The sequence below is a fragment of the Heptranchias perlo genome, chromosome 8, assembly GCF_035084215.1.
Source record: "Heptranchias perlo isolate sHepPer1 chromosome 8, sHepPer1.hap1, whole genome shotgun sequence".
NCBI classification, from domain to species: domain Eukaryota; kingdom Metazoa; phylum Chordata; class Chondrichthyes; order Hexanchiformes; family Hexanchidae; genus Heptranchias; species Heptranchias perlo.
This window is the reverse complement of record NC_090332.1, coordinates 20567405-20590691: the sequence shown is the minus strand read 5'-3', so window position 1 is coordinate 20590691 and position 23287 is coordinate 20567405. Positions and strand designations below refer to the sequence as shown.

The following is a 23287-nucleotide window of genomic DNA, read 5'->3' as shown; positions in this document are numbered from 1 at the left end:
GTTCATGCTTACCCACAGATTTAAACATTTATTTGTTTAAAATATTAAAACAGGATCAAGGTAAATGAGCTGGAACATTTCATGTGCTGAGGGCCTGTGGAGCCAGTATAATGAGTAGAACTGGATTGATGGAGGTTGCTAATGTGTTTATCTGACAAGGGAGGAAAGTCATTCCGAACTTTATGGCTCGAAGAGTTAAATATAAATTGCTGGATCATTGTCAGATCAATGTCAGCACTAAGATTGGCTAACAATGTTGCTAAATGCTTGGAATTCCACATTGGCATCTTAAATCTGCTGTGTCATTGAACAGCGAAATCTCTTTGACAATGACATTCCTTCATTTAAGGTTTTCCCTCCCTTTTCGTGATCATCTTGTGTCTCATACCATCTGTGACTGAGTAGATGGGTAATGTAGTCCCAGGCAGACAAAGAACATAAGAACATTAGAAATAGGAGCAGGAGTAGGCCAATCGGCCCCTTGAGCCTGCTCCGCCATTCAATAAGATCATGGCTGATCCTAACCTCAAATTTAAATTCATGTCCAATTTCCTGCCCGCTCCCCGTAACCCCTAATTCCCTTTACTTCTAGGAAACTGTCTATTTCTGTTTTAAATTTAACTGCAAAGTGTTCATTAGAAGAGCACCTCAGGGATGACCGTCCCTCACTTATGATTTTCCTTCGGTCCTTCCCTTTGGAAGAACACATTACACCCTCTGCCCAGCATTTCTCCAAAGCAGGAGCTCACCATGCAGGAGATTGTGGGTCATGATTGCTCCATGGTACTAACTTTGGTGTTACAATCACCACCTGACACCAGGAAGCTCATCTTATGGTCTTCAACAAAAAAAGTCTTGGGTTGCTGCTGATATTCTTTTCCTTCTTGAATAAAGACTTCCATTACATTTGTGCCACGTTAGCAGACTGGTGAGTCTGGACATTGGCACCAGTGGCAGTGACTGGATAGTGAAGCAATAAAATTTTGATAGGACACAAAGGTTCAAAAGTGAGGGACAGTGCAGGCAATGAGTCGCTCATCCTCCTTTTCTTCTCTCCCCCTCCCCCACAACATGAACAGAATTAGAATTTAAAAAGAAAAGAACTAACAGAGCCAGGCCTTTAGCTTTTTTAAAAAAAAGCCAGATCATTGTTGAATCAATACCAATGCTATGATTTTGCCCTTATGACCTTATAAACCCCTGGTGTACACATTCAGAATATTGATTTTAGAATTTTTTTTTATTATATCCTCTCAGTGCTTCTGCGTAAAGATTCAATCTCCTGCTGCTGCATCTATCGCTACAAATCTAAACTCTGTTTAAAAATCATTTAGATCTGTGTTCATGGCAAAACAACCACTGGCATTGTAAACCACTCCTGGTCTTTTCCTGATATAGGGCTGCCTTTACTTTCATTATTACTTAACATTATTGACACAATACATGCATTTTTTTTCTCCCCATACACTGGTGCCCTGCAACTGAATTGAGCTTTTTAATAAGGTGCCTTTTGAGGATAAGCACCCCTATATTCACTTTTTTTATTTAGTTCTTTGATTTTTTTTTGGTGTCCCTTCATGCCCCCCTCTTCCCCCCCCACCCCCCCCACCCCGGTACAGAATCACCTTGCCTATGCTTGGAGCCTCTCTGACATACCTGCAATTGGGAATTATAACAACTTGCACTTAAAGAAAGAAGCTGCATTTATATGGTGCCTTTTACGGCATTAGGACGTTCCAAAGTGCTGCACTGCCAATGGAAGTACTTTTGAAATATAGTCAGTTGTAATGTAGAAATGTGGTAGCCAGTTTGTTCAGTGAGGTCCCACAAACAGCAATGAGATAAATGACCAATTAAACTACTTTAGTGATGTTGGCTAGGACACTGGGGGAAATCCTATGATCTTCGAAAAGTGCCATGGGATCTTTCACGTCCACCTAAGAAAGCAGAAAGGACCTTGGTATAACGTCTCATCTGAAAGACAGCACCTCCAACAGTATAGCACTCGAGTCAGCTGAGATTGTGAGCTCAAATCCTGGTGTGGGGCTCGAACCCATGACCTTCTGACTCAGATGAGAGTACTACTACTGAGCCAAGTAGCACCATTAACAACATAGCAAATTGCCCCAAGGTGTTTGAGGTGAAAAATGGATGTCAGTTCGTAGCAGAAGAATTGAGGCAGGTGACTGAAGGGATTGTTAATGAGAGAAAGCCTTGAAGATTTTTGAAGGTGGGGAGAGAAGTAGCAAGGCAGAAGAGATTATGAAGAGAGCTCCAGAATGTGGGGCCTAGACAGCTGAAGGTCCTGCCACCAAAAGTGGTGGGAGAGAATATGAAAGGGAGAGCAGAGGGCCTGGAAGAGATGTCAGAGAGGGGAGACTATTTGGGTGAATTTGTAGATGAGGATTTTGACACCAATACATTGGGGGATAGGGAGCCAATGGGATGATCTTGTATCTGACCCATTCTTCTGTCCTCATTCACTGTACTAATGGAGGTGGGGTGGGTGGGGGGGGGGAAACTCAGCTGGCAATTTTAAAACTAAACTCTGATGGGAAGTATCTATTCTAGCATTACTGGAGATACAAAATACTGAAGCAATCACCCAAAAACTAAGTTATTTTCTGAAAGCTTGCAACAGCTTTTTTTTTCTCCCTTTTTTCTGATGAAGGTGCAGACTCATGGGGCATGATTCCAGAGTGCCAGCAGCCTTCCAGTAACTTGCCCAAGTGATCATTACCAATGTGTAACCCCAGACAGTGTCAGCAGGTGATCCAACTGTGGATATTACATAGAATTTACAGCCTAGAAACAGACCATTCGGACCAACAGATCTATGCTGGTGTTTATGTTCCACACAATATATTATCTATCTATCCACCTACATGGTAAAGACAGAGTGAATTGCTAACAGTGAGGACTTTCAACTGGGAATTTGGTGAATGTGGGAATTAGATGCAGAGGGGGAAGGAGGTGCTAAATGATTTAAACTGAGGGACTATAAACTGATGTCAATTTTTAAAACTTTAAAATAAATACATAAGATTAAGTAATTACTAATTATTTCAAAATCATGTGAAATCCGTTTACTAAATATAATCTAGATCTCAAGTAATTCTATTAGTCCTAGAAATAAACTACTGATATAAAAACTAAAAATGGCAGTTCAAGCTTTGTCAGGACTGTAATATGTGGGGGTTTGTGGACAGTGAGACTGTCCTGGATTGCCACATCTGCAGTGTCTCTGGTTTGAGATACTCCGGCTCAGAGCCTTTGAGTTGGAGTCTGAGTTAGAGACACTCTGACACATAAGGGAGGGGGACGTTAGTCAGCAGGGTTGTGGGAACTTAGGAGAAGTAGAGAAGGAGATCCCACAGATACTGGTCCTATCCAACAGTTAAGAGGTACTTGATACATATGAGGATGAAGGCTGCAGGGAGGATGCCCAGAATGCTAACCATAGTACCGTGGAGCATGAGGCAGTCCAAGGGGTAGGGTCAAAATAGAAAGGTTGTGGTCAAAGGCTATTCTATAGTCAGGGGATAGATAGCATCCTCTGTAGTTGCGACCAAGAGTAGAGGAGGGTGTGTTGCCTATCTGGTGCAAGGGTAAAAGAAATTTCGGAGCAACTGGTCAGGAACTTGGAAAGAGAAGGGGTGGATCCAGTTGTTTGGTGCCAACATGGAACATGTGACATAAGGAAGAACAAGGAGGTGGTCTTGCTAAGGGAATATCAGAAGCTAGGAAATAAATTTTTAAAAAGCGGGACCTCACAGGTGGTAATCTCGCTTTACTACCTAAGCCATGTGCTAATTGGCATAGGGATTGGCAGATCAGGAAGGTGATTGCGTGGCTGAAAGTGGTGTGGGAATAATCTGTAGCGAGGAACCAGGTGTAATAGGAATAACTGAAACATGGCTACATAAAGAAAAGACTGGCAACTAAATATTGCAGGTTACAACATAATCAGAAAGGATACAGAAGGAAGAAGGGGGTTGGAGTAGCTATACTAATTAGATAACATAATAGTAGTAGAAAAAAAGAGACAACTAACAGAAGGCTAGAAACAGAATCCATATGGATTGAAATAAAAGATAAGAAGGCATCGTTCATGTTAATAGGAATATACTACATACTACCTAATAGTAGAAAGGAGGTGGGGGAAGAAATATATAAGCAAATATGTGACATGAATAAAGGACATAGAATAATCATGGCAGATTTTAATTACGCTCTCTTCCCCCTCCTGCCCCCCCCACCCCCCGCCCCCCAAATAAACTGGCAAGAAGAGGTAGGTACAGGGAATGGAGTTTGTACAATGTGTGCAGGACTCCTTTCTTACCCAATATGTAAAAAGCCTAACAAGAGAGGAAGTGCTGCTGGATCTAGTAATGGGAAATGAACCAGAACAGATAAGAGAAGTAAGTGTATGGGGACATCTAGGCACAGCGATCACAACATAATAAAGTTTAAGATAAAGATTGAGAAGGACATAAGACAAAGACCAAAGTAATAAAGTGGAGAAAAGCTGATTATTAAGAAGATGAGAATGGAACTAGAGAAAATCAACTGGAAAAATTTACTGACAAAGAAATAGAACAGTCGTGGGAAATATTTAAAACGGTGATCAATAGAGTCCAGATAAATATGCTGCTAAAAAGCAAGAACAAACTAGCCAGTAATGACACCATAGATAAATTAAGAGTAAAACTGAAACTAAAGAAAAAGGCATACACTAAGTACATAGACAACAAAGGAGAGGATGACAAAAGGAATATGAAAAGTTTAGGAAAGAAGTCAAAAAAAAATTAGGAAGGCTGAGAAATTACAGAATTAAATTATCAAGGAATATAAAAAGAAATAGTAAAGTATTCTAAAGACACATAAATAACAAAAGTGAAATCAGGATAGGAAAAGGGCCACTAAAGGATACATATGATAAACTCACAGGTAATGCCAGTGAAATGGCAGAAATATTGAATAGTTACTTTGCCTCAGTATTTATCAGGGATACTTAACATGGTGGGCATGACATTAGGAGATATCAAAAAAGCTATGAAGACATTTAAGACAGAAAGGGAGGAGATAATTGATAAACTAATCAAACTTAGGGAGGATAAAACCCTGGTCCAGATGGATTGCGTCCATGCACATTAAAAGTTAAGGAAGAGATAGTAGAGGCACTATTGGATATAGATTTTAAAAAATTATTAGAAAAGGGAATAGTGCCAGAGGACTGGTGGATAGCTAATGTGATTCTTATATTTAAAAAGGGAGATCGAACAAGACCAGGGAACTATAGACCAATTAGCCTAATGTCGGTGGTAGGAAAGATAATGGAATCCTTACTCAAAGATGTAATAGAAAACATCTGGAAACCAAAAATATAATAAAGAATAGTCAGCATGGATTTCAAAAGGGAATGTCATGCTTCACCAATCTTATTGAATTCTTTGAAGTAACAAGGTAATGTAGTAGATGTAACATATTTGGATTTTCAAAAGGCCTTCAATAAGGTACCGCATTGTAGACTCGTGACTACGGCCAGAGCGTGTGGAGTTGAGACAAGTAGCAGAATGGATAGCTGGCTACAAAACAGAAAACAGAGTAAGGCCTTAATACCTTTAACCCCATCAGTTTTTTTTAAATATAAAACTGTTCATTAGACTCCAGAGTAGGTGTAGCAAATAGATAATTTGGCTGTTGGAGACCAGGATGGCATTCATGCCCCAAGTGGCTTGTTCAAAAGGCCTCTGGACATTCAAAAGCTCCTACTTCACAGTACACTGATCATGTATACATTTCTGGTACCAAATGCTCTTTGTAGCTTTCAAAATGTACAAATGTCATGTTGTATCGTGTGTGGCTGGAAAATTATTTCCTACCCACTTTTTATTAACACTGTTATAAAGTAGTTATACAAAAGAAAGGTATCATTCAATCAATCTTGGTGGCTATAATCTATTCAATTATGTTCTCTATAACGTGGGGTACGGTACATGCAGAGCAGGGTACATTACTGCAAAAACCTTCCTACATAACATTCACTGTTAGTGCCAACAAGACTGGAACATAAGAAATAGGAGTAGGCCATATGGTCCCTCGAGCCTGCTCCGCCATTCAATACGATCATTGCTGATCTTCTATCTCAACTCCAATTTCCCACCCGATCACCATATCCCTTGATTCCCTTAGTGTCCAAAAATATATCGCTCTCAGTCTCAAATACACTCAATGACTAAGCATCCACCCCTCCACAGGGTAGAGAATTCCAAATATTCACAATCCTCTGAGTGAAGAAATTCCTCTTCATTCGCAGTCCTAAATGTTCAACCCCTTATTCTGAGACCATGTCACCTAGTTCTAGACTCTCCAGCCAGGGAAAATGTCCTCTCAGCATCTACCGTGTCATGCCCTCTTAGAATCTTTTATGTTTCAATGTGATCACTCTCATTCTTCTATAGTCTTGAGAGTTTCGGCCCATTCTACTCAATCTTTCCTCATAGGAACAACCCTCTCATCCCAGAAATCAATCTAGTGAACTTTCATTGCACTGCCTCTAAGGAAAGTATATCCTTCCTTAGGTAAGGAGACCAAAATTGCACACAGTACTCTAGGTGTGGTCTCACTAAAGCCCTGTACAATTGCAGCAAGACTTCCTTACTCTTGGACTCCAACCCCCTTGCAATAAAGGCTAACATACCATTTGCCTTCCTAATTGCTTGCTGTACCTGCATGTTAACTTTCTGTATTTCTTGTACAAGGACACCCAAATCCCTCTGAACAGCAACATTTAATAGTTTATCTCCATTTGAAGAATATTCTGTTTTTCTATTCTTCCTACCAAAGTGAATAACCTCACATTTCCCCACATTATACTCCATCTGCCACCTACTAGTCCACTCACTTAACCTGTCGATAGCCCTTTGCAGACTCTTTACATCACCCTCACAGCTTACTTTCCCTCCTAGCTTTATATCGTCAGCAAACTTGGATACATTTCATTCGGTCCCTTCATCTAAGTCATTAATATAGATTGTAAATGGCTGAGGCCTGAGCACTGATCCTTGCGACACCCCACTAGTTACAGCCTGCCAACCTGAAAATGACCCGCTTATTCCTACTGTTTTCTGACTGTTAACCAATCCTCAATCCATGCTAATATATTATCCGCAATCCTGTGAGCCCTAATCTTGTGCAGCAACCTCTTATGTGGCACCTTATCGAATGCCTTTTGAAAATCCAAATATACTACATCCACTGGTTCCCCCTTATCTACCCTGCTAGTTACACCTCAAAACTCTAATAGATTTGTCAAACACTATTTCCCTTTCGTAAAACCGTGTTGACTCTGCCTAATCGTATCATGATTTTTTAAGTGCCCTGTTACTACGTCCTTAATGATAGATTCTAGCATTTTCCCGACTACTGATGTCGGGCTAACTGGCCTGCAGTTGCCTGTTTTCTCTCTCCCTCCTTTCTTGAATAGCAGGGTTACGTTTGCTACCTTCCAATCCGCTGGGATCGTTCTAGGGAATTCTTTTAAAACTCTAGGATGTAGGCTATCAGGTCCAGGGGATTTTGTTGGCTTCTAGTCCCATTAATTTTTCTAAAACTTTTTCTTTACTAATCTTAATTACTTTAAGTTCCTTCCTCTCATTAGACCCTTGGTTCCCCACTATTTCCTTTTTTTCGTCTTCTACTGTAAAGACAGATATGAAATATTTGTTTAACGTCAGGCTATTTCCTTATTGTCCATTATAATTTCTCTTGCCTCTGCCTCCAAGGGACCCACATTTACTTTCGCTACTCTTTTTATATACTTATAGAAACTCTTACAATCTTTTTATATTTTTTGCTAGTTTACACATTCAATTTTCTCCTATAAATTTCTTGGTTATCCTTTTTTGAGTTCTAAAACCCACCCAATCCTCAGGCTTACTACTTTTTTTTGGCAGCATTGCAAGCCTCTTGTTTTGATCTAATACTATCCTTAACTTCTCTAATTAGCCATGGTTGAATCACTTCTCCTGTGGAGTTTTTATTCCTCAAGGATATGTATATTTGTTGGGAATTATGAATTATTTCTTTAAATGTTTGCCATTGCTTATTTACCATCATATCTTTTAATCTAATTTCCCAATTTACCTGAGCCAACTCGCCCCCTCATACCTACATAATTGGCCTTGTTTAAATTTAAGACCCTAGTTTCGGACTTAAGTACATCACTCTCGTACTCACATTATAATAAAGGATCCTCGGGGGAAGAGTGATCATAAGATTACTAATTAATCCTGTCTCATTACACAACACTAGATCTAAAATAGCCTGAATCCTATTCTCATGTAATTAGAATGGTTGCAATTATTCTACAAAAGCTTTTTCAACTGCTAGGCATTGATTATTGTTTCGTGATGTCTAACAGTGTGGAATTAAGCAGTAGAAATCTATGGTGATCATTGGCAGAGCACCCTGTGCAGTGTGGCTGGTAGATGGCCTGATGTACATACTGGCCTTCATTATCATTTTTATTTAAATAAGGTGCATGTGGACTTGTCAGGTCGATTTGTGAAAAGGGTCAAATCTCATTTGGAAATTCAGGAACTTCATTTCTGCGGTGGCAAACCAGCAGGGAAAAAGCTTCCGACCCAATTTGTTGGCCAGTCAACTAAGTTGTCTCAAACACAGAAACAGCAGGGAGTTTCAGGATCCAAGAATTTAGAGGAAGAAGGTTTTTTACACCGTGTAATAACTTAATGGAATAGGCATCAGGAAAGGCCATTGGCATGGACAATATAAATGGGTAGAAAGAGGATTCAGTGGCCCGTAAATTGCTCCAAACTGTGTTCACCGCTCCACAGATTTATACTCACCCACTAACTTACTTTACTGCGAGAACTTCCTCTAATAGGAAGCTAAAAGTCCGGCGTCAGCTCCAGCGAAGCTAGAACCCACGGAAGATGTGAGAGGAGCACTCTCTCCCCTCGACCAGATTGCAGCATCCTTGAAAAGCCGCGAAGAGTCAAAACCTTGACGTACAACCCGCAACACAAAAACCAGGAAGTGAAAGCTCCAACAATAAAATCCATTTGTAAAATAGTTATAGACATTGGTGGGGGGAAGGAGAGGGGAAGGAATATGAAATTAAATAAAAGACAGAAGGAAAAAATTTAATGACCAAAAGCTATTAAAATAAGGGGTAATAAGACTCCACATTATTAAGTTAATTTTTTGGCAGTCATAAGACTTACTGCGCTGTAAAAACTTAGTTTAGACCCAGTATATTTAAGTGTACCTGTTAGTGGCGATATTAGTTTAGTTTCCAGCTGGGTAGAAGAGCAAGTTGGCGCTGGTCCATTGATTGTAGCTGTTGATATCCCTTTAACGCGAACCTGTCAGATCGCCGGCGAACCAGGAAGAGCAAGTTCTGGATTTTCGCATTGACGCGTGTGCGGACATTGGTACGCTCTTTCATTTAGCCACTAACAATGGTGAGCGTTGTTGAGCTCACCATTCTTTTTAAAGCAATTTCTGGCCCAATGTGTTCCTGAAGAGAGAATGGGATACAATGAGGAGGTGGGCAGATCAGGTTGAGGTCTATCAAAAAGGAGTAATGGCTTTTTCCCTGTTCCTAAGAATGTTTTTACAGCAACCGTCTGGTCTCCCTGAATTTGTAATAATGAGGTTTGACTTTATAAAATAAACATCAAGAACCAGAGAGGTTTGTTTCTAACTATATTCAAGCAGTCCTTACCTGGATTAGCATCACATCATCAAAGCTAATGTATTACAAGACAGGCACTTCTGGGCTGAAGAAAAACTGTTGTGATGCTGTCAAACTTACTCAGCTGGAGTTCTCATGAAGCTAACGTTAATTTATTTCTTTAGAAAGCTGGCTTGTAACTTTAGGTGACGTGTTTTGCTATGGTTATAATGAGCCTTGCAGCAGCATGCTTTGTGCTGAAGCAGGAAATGGAGAGCCGATTAGAATACTATTCTACAATAGAATACTTTCCTGCAAAGACTCCATCCCTTTCTCTCAGCTTCTCTGGGAGTAATTTTAACACTAAATAACGGATGGGCCGGGTGGAAGGTAAAAATAACAGTTTTTTGAAGTGGGACTGCAACCCGGTTTAATCCAGGCGCATTTGAATGCGCATCTGAAACCCGGAAGTCCCCACTTAATGACTGCATGCGGATTGTTAAAGGGCAATGTACCTCATTGAAATAGTTGAGTTACTTAATTTTTGTGGATTCTGATGCTGAAATGAATTTAAGCTCACTGCATGGGTTTCCCATGGCTTCTGATTTTCCAAGTGAAAGCAAACGAGAAAGGTCAGATCCATGAGGTCTTTTGCCTTTATTTCACTGCATGTGGGCCAGGAAGAGTAGGAGTTCTTCATCCAGGCCCAATGAGCTCACCTGGCACAATCGGATCCCTGTGATCGGCCGACCCCCCCCCTAACTCCAACTTCATCCGACTGCCCATCCGATCACCTCCCTGCCCCCAATCTTCTCCAAGCCATTTTCTTTCTCCCCCCTCCCCCCCAGCTATTCTCCATGGCCCACAGTCCTCTCCGATTCATAGTTCCTTTTCCTCCTGACAGACAGTGCGGGAAAACCAGAAGCAAAACCAATTACCTGCAATTGAGTTGCAATCGCCATGTGAACATCTACTTACCTGCTGGGTTCCTGGTTCTGAGTAAAAATCATGCCCTCTATCTCTGTCATATTTGCTTTCCTATGGCATCCTTCTGTTCTTTCCAACTGCTATCCCATATCTAACATCTAACCTCCCTTTTTTAAGGTCCTTGACCATGTTATTGCTTTCTAGCTCTATACTCATCTTACCCAAAATTCTTTCTTCAAATTACTACCATCTGGTTTCCATCCTGCTCACAGCACTGAGACAATCTTAGTCAAATCACCAATGATCTCTTCTGTGACTATAATCCTCCAGACCACCTTGTCTTGCTCAACCTCTGTGTTGTTCAATGTGATCGACCACTCCACCAACTCTCCTCATTGGTCACTTCCCAGAGGAACGTCCATTCCTGGTTCCGCTCCTACATGAACCAACGGAGTCAGCACATCTCAAGTAATGGTTTCTCCTCCTGCCCCCACTAGGTCACTTCTGGAATATGCATAGGTTCTATCTGTATGGCCCTCTTCAATTACATGCTATTCCTCAGTTGATGGTAGAGCTTTTAGCTATCAAATACCTACACTATGGAATTCCCTCCCTTGCCTCTTCTCTCCTTGCCTTTAGAAACTCCTCGAAACGTATCCTTTCACCATGCTTTCGGTCAACTCTCCTAATTCTCCTACTGCTTGGTTGGTTCTCTTATATGAAACATCTTCTGGCATTTTATTGCATTAATGGTGCTATAAAATGCAAACTCATGTCATTGATACTTAATTTTCCAAAGCAGAGTTTCTAAGATGTCCTCCTTCTTGCTCTGCTGAAGTTTGCTGTGATCAAGAAAATCCTTCATCATATTAGCCCCATTTCGCTACACTCAACCCTTTTCCCCAGCCCCGCCTTGCACTGGCAACCGGGTCCTCTTGTCCTCAGCTTTAATCCCAGCATCCTTCACAGCCACATTTCTGCCATTTACAACATAGTCCCAGCACCCAATGATTGCTTTACGGAAGGATCCGCCCCCTTGTGACCCAACTTGGTGGGGTCAGGGAGAGATCAACTAATTTACATGAATGGTGCAGATTCTTGCATCACTCGTGCATTATGGGTGCCTGCCGTACATGAGAGGCTGCAAAGTGTGACAGGCTGCCTCCCCCTGGAAACATCTCTATCTTGTGGAAAGGGTAAAAATCTCAACAATATCACAGGCCTGGAACCCCAAGGTGAGCCCTACATTCCTCATTCAGCAGGTTAGTATGCCTGCTTTTCATTTGGCAAAGACCACCAGCAATTGCTGTAGAAGTCCAGGACCAAGCCTATCTGGGTCCTGGCCTAATTTGCAGCCTTTCGACCAGACCCCCATCAGGAGTGCGCTAGAAGGGCCATAGATTTTCTGCCTGTTATCTGCACTCTTGATCTTTATATGTTGTTCAGACCTCTTTGTTTTAGTCAGTCCAAAAAGGACTCTTACTTTCAATCATTTCTAACAAAGAGTCCCACTTGAAATATTAATCTGTCTTTTCTCATTTCAGATGGAGAATGCAGAGGTGGCTAATTGTTGGGGAGCTAACTTGAGGGAACTTGGAAAAGTGGGGAGGTTGTTGGGATGTATAGCTCTCAGTTGCATTGATTTAATCAGGATGTCCCAATTCTGTAGGGGAATTTCAATCCTGGATCTCTGAATCCTGAACTGTCCAAAACGTACCTCTTATCCTACAAACTTATTCAGAGAGACAGGCCTTAAAATCAGGGCCCAATGACCAACACCAGGGATCATTTATCTTACCATGTGCAGACATCAATATTCAAATAACCTAATGAGTGTTACATGTCATATTTTCCACGAATACAAATTAAGTGCACTTCTGTCTGCTATCTGCTTAATTTGTTTTTTTCTCCACATTTTGAGTTATAAAAATAATTATAGTTCATGAGTTGTTACAAAGTAGTAAAACTCATCTTGAGGTTATAAACAGCTCAAGCTTCACTCTTGTGCTTTGTAACATCTTGAATCCCTTGACCGGATTCCCAGGAATCCATTATTCTTTACCCCTTTTTTGTCTATACTTTGTTTAATACCTGCTGTGTAGGCTTAAAGATCAAACACATTTTCTACACAGTGAATATATTCTTTGCCTATTTATAAAACAATTTCACTTTTTGTGTATAAACACTTCCCCCTATAAATGTAGATTGTGTGTTTAAAATATATTGCTTACCATTCAATGTGTGGAGTGAGTCTATTTTACATTCAGTAGTAAGAGCTTCAGGCTGCTCACAGCCTAACAGGCAGCAGAGAGAGCTGTGAGGTTACTGACAATTCCACTTAGATCAGTCAGTTTATCAGGTCAAGTGCAAACAGGGATAGTACCGTATGGTTTGGTTTTGTATATGCAGCTGTCTTCTCACTATGCTCAAATTTGGAATAATTTGATATTTTTAAATCCTACAGGAAGTGATATATCCACAGCCTTGACCCTTAAGTGACCTAAGTAGATTATGAATTGTATTCATTTAACAGCTCAGGAACAAGTACCTCAGGTAAGTGGGGAGGGAAAAAAGGGGTGCATTCTGAAATTATCCAGGGGCAACACCAAATAGGAAAGAGAATTCTGTGCCCACTTGTTTTTTAGTCTGCATTTCTAGTCCCGATTGTGCCTCAGGGCGTGAGTACGGCATGCAGGGCACACAATGGGGTGGGCGGCAAGCTCACATCTCGGTCCCGCGTGAGGCCTAGAGAGATTTGAATTCCCGGGCCTCATTTCAATGTTGGAGGTGAGTCTCCTGACCGAACCTGGCGGGATTCACCAGCTGGCCGGTGGGCAGCAGGAGGCTCACAGGAACAATCCCCGGTACTGAGATCAGGGGGGTTTAGGGAGAGGAGGAAGTCTGGGGCAGAGTAGGCCCAAGGTTTTCTTGAGGAGCGCTCCTGCACCTCCGGGTATATGAACTAAAAAGATGAATGTTTGGGAAGCAGTGATCACAATAAAATTTAGTTCTCCATAAGAATAGAAAAAGAAAAATTGAGGACAGGGGTATTTGAATGGAAAAAAAGTAAATTATACAGCAAGATAAAATAAGGGACCTTGCCTAGATTAAATGGAGGGAAAACTTGGTAAATAAATGGGAAATATTTAAACAGGAGGTAGAAGGATAAAAATGAAGTATACTTCAGTAAATAAGAAAGGGTGTGTATCAAGGGCTGGTGTTCCATAGGTGAATTGGGAAATTAGTTTAAATCTGAAGCTAAAAGAAGCAGCATTTAGAGCTTACAGGGAAGACAATTAAAAAGAAAGTCAGAACAAATATAAAGCAGATAGGAAAGTTATGAGCCTGGAGATAAGACGGGTTGAGGAAATATGAGAGCGATAAGAAATGAAGGAGTCGAACTTGAAGTGGTTAGCGAATGATGGGAGAGATACCAATGTCCTCGCAGGGAGGTTAACTAATGCTGTGGGGGAGGGTTTAAACTAATTTGGCAGGGGATGGGTACCAGGATGAAATATTAGAGGAGAAACAAGGAGCACAGAGGACTGGGAGGGATAAATAGCACTAAAAAATGGATCAGATGGGGCAAACGTGAGGCAGTCTAAGATGAGATTCAAGTGCATGTGTGTAAATGCATGTAGCGTGGTAAATAAGGTTGGTGAGCTGCAGACACAAGTTGCCACAGGGGACTACGATATAGTGGCAGTAACAGAGACCTAGCTCAATTGGGAACTTAATATTCCTGGCTACAAGGTATTCAGGAAAGGAAGGGGGAGTGGGGGTGAGGGTGGCAGTGTTGATCAAAGAAACTATTATAGCACTGGAAAGGAATGATGTAGTTGAGGGGTCAAAGGCAGAATCTAGTTGGTTAGAATTAAGGAACAATAGAGGAGCTATTATGCTACTGGGTGTATACTATAAAGCCACCAAATGGTGGGAAGGAGATAGAGGAGCAAATTACAGAAAGGTGCAAGAACTATAGAGTAGTGATAATGAGGGACTTCAATTATCCCAATATAGACTGGAATAGTAACAGTGTAAAGGGCAAAGATGGGAAGGAATTCCTGATCTGTGTACAAGAGAACTTTCTTGATCAGTGTGTTTCCAGCCCAATGAGGAAAGAAGCAGTGCTGGATCTAGTTCTGGGGAATGAAGTGGAGCATGTTTCAGTGGGGGAGTATTTGGGGAACAGTGATGATAATATAATCAGATTTAGAATAATTATGGAAAAGGACAAGGAACAATCAAGCATAAAAATACTTAACTGGAGGAGGGCTAATTTCAGTGAGTTTAAAAAGCGATCTTGCCCTGGTGGATTGAAATCAAAAATTGGTAGGCAAAACAGTAATGGAAGAATTCAAGGAGGATATGGTTCGGGTACAGAGTAGACACATCCTCACAAGGGGGGAAAGGAAGGGCGTCCATAGCCAGAGCTCCCTGGATGACTAAAAATGTAGAGATTAAAATGAAACAGAAAAAGGAGGCTTATGATGAATGTACAGTTCATAATACAGTAGAGAACCAAGCTAAATACAAAAACCTAAAAAAGGAAATGAAGGGCAAAGAGAGTATGAGAACAGATTAACGGCTAACATAAAAGTGAACCCAAAAGTCTTTTATAAATAGTAGTCAAAGGAAGGGTGGGGCTGATTAGGGAACTAATAGGAGATCTTGTGGAGGCAGAGGGTATGGCTGAGGTACTAAATGCATACTTTGCTTCGGTCTTCACTAGAGAAGAGGATGCTGCCAATGTAGCAGTAAAGGAGGAGGTAGTAGCGATATTGGAGAGGATAAAACTGAAGTGGCTGTACTTAAAAGGTTGGCAGTACTCAAAGTAGAAAAGTCACCTGGCCCAGATGGGATGCATCCTAGGTTACTGAGAGAAGGGTGGAAATTACGGAGGCTCTGGCCCCAATCTTCCAATCCTCCTTTAGATATGGGGGTGGTGCCAGGGGACTGGAGAATTGCAAATGTTACACCCCTGTTTAAAAAAGGGGAGAGGGATAAACATGGCAAATTCAGGCCAATCAGCCTAACGTCGGTGGTGGGAATACATTGAGACAATAATCTGGGACCAAATTAATTGGTATTTGGAAAAGTATGGGCTAATAAATGAAAGTCAGTACGGATTTGTTAAAGGAAGATTGTGTTTGACTAACTTGATTAAGTTCTTTAATGAAGTAATGGAAAGGGTTGATGAGGGTAGTGCGGTTGATGTGTATATGGACTATCAAAAGGCGTTTGATAAAGTACCACATGATGGACTTATTAGCAAAATTAAAGCCCATGGGATTAAAGGGACAGTGACAGCATGGATACAAAATTGGCTAGGGGACGAAAGTAGTGGTGAACAGTTGTTTTTCAGACTGGAGGGAAGTATACAGTGATGTTCCCAGGACTCTGTATTAGGACCATTGCTCTTTTCAAATATATATTAATGATTTGGACGTGGGTATACAGGGTATAATTTCAAAGATTGCAGATGACACAAAACTCGGGAATGTAGTAAACAATGTGGAGGATAGTAACAGACCTCAAGAGGATATAGATTGGTGAAATGGGCAGACACGTGGCAAATGAAATGTTAATGCAGAGAAGTGTGAAGCAGTAGATTTTGGTAGGAAGAATGAGGAGAGGCAATAAGGGGTACAGGAACAGAGACCTGAGGATGTATGTACACAAATCTTTGAAGGTGGCAGGACAAGTTGAGAAGGTTTTTTTTTAAAAAAAGCATATGGGATCCTGGGCTTTATTAAGAGGTACAGAATACAAAAGCAAGGTAGATATGCTAAACCTTTATAAAACATTGGTTAGGCCTCAGCTGGTGTATTGTGTTCAATTGTGGGCAACACACATTAGGAAGGATATCAAGGCCTTGGAGGGTTCAGAAGAGATTTACTAGTATGGTGATGAGGTGATACTAGTATACTAGATGAGGGACTGCAGTTATGTGGAGAAGCTGGGGTTGTTTTCCTTACAGCAGAGAAGTTTAAGAGGAGATTTAATAGAGGTGTTCACAATCATGAATGACTTTGATAGAGTAAATAAGAAACTGTTTCCAGTGGCAGAGGGGTCGGTAACCAGAGGACACAGATTTAAGGTGATCGGCAAAAGACCCAGAAGTGACATGAGGAAACATTTTTTTTACGCAGTGAGTTGTAATGATCTGGAATGCACTGCCTGAAAGGGTGGTGGAAGCAGATTGAATGGTCACTTTCAAAAGGGAATTGGATAAATACATGAAAAGGAAAAATTTGCAGGGCTATGGGGAAAGAGCAGGGGAATGGGTCTAATTGGATAGCTCTTTTAAAGAGCCAGCATAGGCATGATGGCAAAATATGATACTAAACAAGTACTTTATCTGTTTACAAAAAGTAAGCGACTATTGGGATTGAAGAACCCAATTTTGTAGAGCAATTTGGAGGTTATGATTCAAAGAGCAGTTAGTCAAACTTAAGGTCCAGATATCCCCAGAACTTGATAGTTTATAATCCAAGGTTCCTGATGGAAGTTGGGGAAGAAATAGTGGTGGCTTCGACCATACTTTTCTGAAATTATACGAAAAGGAAAATTGTGCCCGAAGACTAGAGAGTGGCAAATGTGACACCGCTCTTCAAAAAAAGGAGGCAGGGATGAGGCAGAATATTTTAAACCAGTTAGTATTACTTCACTTGGGTGTAAACTACTAGAATCTATAACACATAATTAAGTTACTAAGCACTAGAGAATCATAAGCTAATCAGGCCAGGGAGGCAGATTTCAGCAAGGCATGTCACTCTTGATCAATCTTATAGAACTCTTTAAAGAAATAACAGAGGATGAAGAAAACACAGTGGATATGGTTTATGTGGATATTAAAATTCTTTGGTAAGGTACCTCATAGGAAACTTTATGGCAAGTTAAGGAGAATATGGTCACATGAATGGTGAGATGGGTGGGGGCAGAAATCAAAAGGGAGGGGTAAAAGGAAGTTTCTTTGGAATGGAAAGGTGAGTTGAGTTGTGGTCCACAGGGATCCATGTTGGGGCTGCTTTTGTATTTATTAATACATAAATGATCTGGATTTTGAAATTAAGAGCAATATTGAAATTATATGATCACACCAAATTATGGGGTATGGCAAATTATGACTAGGAATTTGAAACAGTGTAGGTGGACAAATAGACAACAGATACAGTTCTGTGTAGAAAAATATGATTTAACACATTTTGGAAGTGAGAATATGGACAAAGAATACACTTCAAATGAGCAGAGGAACCGACTGATCTTGGTGTGCTGATACACAGGTCATCAAAGGTGGTATTGCAAGTAAATGAGGCCATAAAAAAGATACACACCATCCTTGTTTTTGCATCTAGAGGCATGGAATCCAAATGCAAGGAGGTAATATTGCCTTTAGGTTGCAGTTGGAATATTGTGCACACTTTTGGGTTACCCCATTATAGAATGGATAGAAAAGGTGCAGCTTAGATTCAACGGGTTATTACCTGGGATGAAGGATTACAGTTATGAAGAGACTTGAGAAGTTAGGACTTTTTAAAATCAAGCCAAGAAAATTAAGGGGTGAACTGATAGCAGTCTTCAAGATTATGAAGGTGAACAGTGTTTCTACTAGTCAGTGAGATGCTATCGAGTACAAATTTAAGATAATCACAAAGAATTAAAGGGGAGGTTAGAAAAACATTTCTTTACACAGAGGATAGTTTGAATGTGGAATTCTCTGCCACAAACTATTGTTAATACTGAGTCCATTAACTTTTTAAAAGGGAAGCAGATGGTTGCTTAAAAAAGGAAGAATATTAAAGGGAATAGAGAGCGAGTAGGCGAGTGGCTCATGTGGAGAAAAAGGACCGTGCGGTCCTCATCGACTGAATGGCCTATTTCTGTGCTGTAAATTTCTACGGTTCTATTTTTTTTTTCATCACCGTTGTGCCATGAAACAAAAACCTCTAATTCTCCTGGCAGCATACAGAAGAGCAAGCTAATTGTGCCAGCCATTTAAATCTCATTGAAGTAAATGTATATGACCCTGGGGGGCTGTAATTAGTCAGTGTGACTGTTGAACACCTTCAAAATAAAGTGGAAAATCTGGCTCCTCGGTACACTAAACTGGGTTCATAATGGAATTTTTTTCAAGTGGAAACAGTTCAGCGATATAAAAATACTGGTGTTCCGAATTCTGTTTAACTTGTTTATATTGCAGGGCATGTTCAGAGCACCATCAATAATATTGAAACAATTGTACATGCCACTTGCGTTTACCACTGGTGAATCTGGAGGGATGGAATGAAGCCACCTCATTAAGTCATGTTCTGTGCCTTCAGATGCATGTATGTCACTTAATTCATATTACAGCACTGCCTCAAAGGTGAGGTGGATCACTTCATAAATGAAGTAATTAAACACCAAGGCAACAGGTTTGGACTTTCCTGTAGCTCCCAGTCAAAGAACTTTAAAATTGGAGAAAAAGATGCAACAGATCCTGGAACTCAGGAGTGATGGGCAAAACTGTCAAACAATGGGCTTAGTGGAAAAGGTCACTCATTATTATACTGGAACTGACAATGACTCCAAGTCCACCTGCTAATAGGGAAGAAACTAGTTAAGGTGGATCCAAATCTAACTATCTTCCTGGGATAGACCCAAGCACTTCAAGGTAATCAAATGCAAAATCATCAGGCAGGTTAGGATAAGAGGCCTCATGGCAGGCAAGTGTACTTCTCGAAGATGCACACATTATCCAGATATCAACAAACAAAAAGCAATCCATTGATTCATTGTAGAAACTAGAGCAGCAACACATTGATCATGATCTCATGCATAATTACAACAACTTACATTTATGTAGCGCCTTTTAATGTAGGAAAACATTTCAAGTTGCTTGACAGGAACATAATCAGACAAAAATTGACACCGAGCCAAAGAAAGAGATACTGGGAGGGGTGACTATAAAAACTTGGACAAAGAGGTAGGTTTTAAGGAGGATCTTAAAGGACTGAGAGGTTTAGGGAGGGAATTCCAGAGCTTAGAATTGTGGTGAAGGAAGTTTGGGGGGTTGGGGGAAGAATGTGTAAGAGTTGGAGGAATGCAGAGTTCTCAGAGGGTTGTAGAAGTTTACAGACATAGGGAGGAGAGAGACCATGGAGGATTTGAAAATGAGGATGAGAATTTTAAATTTGAGGCATTGGTGGACCTCGCCTTTGGTTCAGCGATGGGCGGCTGGCCAGGAGAAAATTGGAATTGAAATAGTCGTGTCTGGAGGTAACAGAAGCAAGGAATGAGAAATTAATATTTGGCATTAAATTAGTCATGGTGACATTTGAATCATGGTAACACATTTGACTCTGATTCTGCATTGTCAGTATGTCACTGATTTGGAATTTGTCTTTTTTAATGCAGGATGAAGGGAATGGTGAAGGATGTTAAGCAGAGGGGCTCTAAGTTCTCAGGGCATCGGAATGACTGAGCAGTTAGCTGATCTTTCACGTCTCTTGTTGCAAGGTGTCCCTCCTTCTTCCTTCTTCCTTGACAATCCCCTTGGTTTTCCTTGCCTTCCTGATCTAATGAGGACTGCTGCTGCTCTTCCTTCAAATGCAGGTCTCGGCAAGGTGTGGCTGTGCAGTATGTAACGCACCACCATGCTATGTTCTGGTGCTAATGTTGCTTTAATGGCAACACGATGATCTTTTTCTAATATTTGTGCTTGGCAAGCATTGCATTTATTACCCATCCTTAGTTGCCCTAAGGGTCAACCATATAGGACTGGAGTCAGACGAGACAGGGATAGCAGGTTCCCTTCCTTGAAGGAGGACATTAATGAACCAGTTGGGTTTTTACAACAATCAGCAGTTTTCATGGTTATTTTCTCTGGTGCTAGTCCACAAATGAACAGATTTACTGAATTCAACGTTCCAACTTGCCATGGTGGGATTTGAACTCTCAATCTCTGGATTGCTAGTCCAGTACCATAACCACTAGGTTACCGTACCCACTATCCTGAACGTGAGGGAAGCTAGCCACTGCTGCAAACCCCTGAGCTCTCTTGTGTTAACTGAGGTCAATGGTACCGCTCAGCCCTGGCAAACAGGGTGTTGGTCACCTGCAAAATGCAGCTGTGTACTGCAGACAGGGAGATGCAGCTGATGTCCCCTGTAGCAGATGAGAAGAAGCCAGTGGCAAAGAAGTTAAGGACTGTGGTGACTTTCACAGCAACTAGCAAAGCATGACCCCCTGGTCCAACAGGCACCAGTTTTTAAAAAAAAAATCTCCATGATTGAATTGGTATATGCATCATCTGGTGTTCCACTGAGCTATACAGACCAGGAAGGGTGAGAGCAAAACTAACTAGGGTTCCTGCTCCCAACCATCATGCAGTGGCCCATGTTAGAATGTGAAACTGTATGGATGTCAGATAAGGGCAGGATTGTGCTTAGCTGCAATTCCCTCACAGTGAAATAGCCTGTTGACATTCACTCTGGAGGCTCATGTATAAAGAATAGTTATTTGTATGAGGTGTGGGCGAACTCCTAGTCCCTGGGGAACTGTGCCTCATCCAAATGCCATTATTCCTCTCCAGTATGAGTCTCTGTTAGGAGAGGAAGGGAAAAAAACTGGAATAAATAAATAAAAGGTGTTAAATGTGATTCATTGTAACATTTCTCATTTTTTTAATATAGAAAAAAAACAGGATCCTGAAAGTAAAATGCACTAGTTAAGACCAAACTTTCCTTCAAATCCCTTTCACCAGCAGAAATCCATGTATACATCATATATGAAAGAAAATAATGTGACCTAAATGTCATTTATTTAACCGGGCAGCTCAATGTTTCCTGTACACAACAGCAGCCCATTAAGCTAGTGAACAGGTTCAAAGGGGGGATTTTAACCCCCAAGAATGGGTGGGTTGGGGGTGGGCGGGAAGTAAAAACTGCAGAAATTTGAAGCGTGACCGCAACCCGGTTCCAACATACCACTTCCGGTTTTAACGGAGGTGGGTCGGTCAGTGAAATCTCTTAAAATGGAGGCACACCGCTTCCTTATCTAAATTTTAGTTGACCCATGAGGCCACGTCATAGGACACCAATGGTCCTCCGAGAAAGGGCCGCAGGGATCCCAGCAGGTAAAAGGAGGCAAGAAGGGCTGGATCCATGAGGTAAGTGCATTTACATCCTTGCTTGTGGGCCAGGGCGAGCAAGAGTGCTTCCCCCGGCCTCCACCCCAAGCTAACCTCCCTACAAACAGCGCCCCCCCCACCCCCCACCCCTGCAGTGGCCGACTCTCTCTCCTCCCTCCTTCCCTCTCTTTCTCCCCCCCCCCCCCCCCCCCCCCACCGGTGGCTGACTTTCCTCCATTTCCCCCCCACCCCGTGGCCGACTCCTCACCTGCCGCCTTCCCTCGCAACCCTCCCCCCACCCCCAACCATGCCCAAAGAGTTCATTTTCTGGGAGGAAACAGTCTCATGTTAACGTGCACTAAGATTTTGCATGTTTGTGGGGGTGAAACAGCCCCAAATGCTTTGTAACAATTAAACTGGTGGGCTGGTGAACAGTGGGTGTGGTGTGCTAAGCACAGACTGTACCAGGGCTCAGAATCTCAAGAGTCCTACATCCAATCACCTAGTCATCGAAAGAGTAAAAGCAAATAATGCTGAGAGCAAAACTCAGTTCTTGTGTTAACCTGGATTCTGTGTTTTTGGTAACCACCTGAGTAGGATTTTTACTCAGGAAAACTAGCTGAAGAACTTATCTTTTGTATGGGTTTATGCTGATATTTTCAGCAGCAATCCATGTGAGGTTTTCTGTTCATATTGCTGAAAGATTTGTTTGGGAAGTAAAAGTTAAGACAGCAAGCACAGGAACTTTTATCTACTGAGCAGTATCAAGGCTGGGCCATTAGATCATTTGTTTTGGGAACTGTAACACAACAAGAGTCACCACCTTCAGGGGAAAAGTGGAGAAAAAGGGTGAAATTTGGGGTGGTTGGAGGAAAAGTATTTTATTATTCACCACCTTATGTTCCTCACTGACTTTGCCTTACCTCAACATAGTGCATATTTTATAGTCCATGGGTAATTGCTGCTGTCCAGTACTGCACTGAAAATGAATCTCAGTAGGCTATTTAATCTTGGGTGAGCAAGAGGTAGGGGAGGGGCCATCAGCCAGGCCAGATCCTGTTTCAGCTGATGTCAGTCCATATGCAGTTTTGTGCCAATTTATACTAAATTGTGGATGGTTCTATGTTCTGGACCTGTGCCCATTTGGAACCAGTTGAGAATGACCAAAATATTTGACATAGGACACCAATGGTCCTCCGAGAAAGGACTTTTTTTTATCGTCTTATAAATCCAGGTTGAATTCAAAGGCCAGTGGCCTAAAGTGATATTTTATTTCCTAGAATTTTTTTAAATTAAATTTTGACAGGTGATAGCAATTTCTTTTGTGTGAAGAAACTGAAAACTGAGTGTCAGAGTGGCAGACCACTAGGTCGCTCCTCCTTGTTGGAAAATGGGAATCTTGCTGGGGTACAATTCCATAGGCACCTACAGCCTTCTGGTACCATAGCCAAGTGGCCATGCTTCCATTGTAAGGTTAGATAGTGACTGTTGGCAGCCAAACTGACTGACTGACTAGAGAGAGGAAGGACGCAACACAGCCAGAT

At 41.4% G+C, this 23287-nt stretch overlaps 1 long non-coding RNA gene across 2 annotated transcripts in view; it reads left to right on the top strand.

Moving 5' to 3' along the window:
* The window catches only part of LOC137324157 (uncharacterized), a 42528-nt gene extending 29350 nt beyond the window's left edge, over positions 1 to 13178 (top strand). For both annotated transcript variants that reach the window (XR_010963515.1, XR_010963516.1), the window contains exon 3: positions 13095 to 13178. This is a non-coding gene — a long non-coding RNA (uncharacterized lncRNA). The remainder of the gene's footprint in view (positions 1 to 13094) is intronic.
* Positions 13179 to 23287: the final 10109 nt, after the last annotated feature.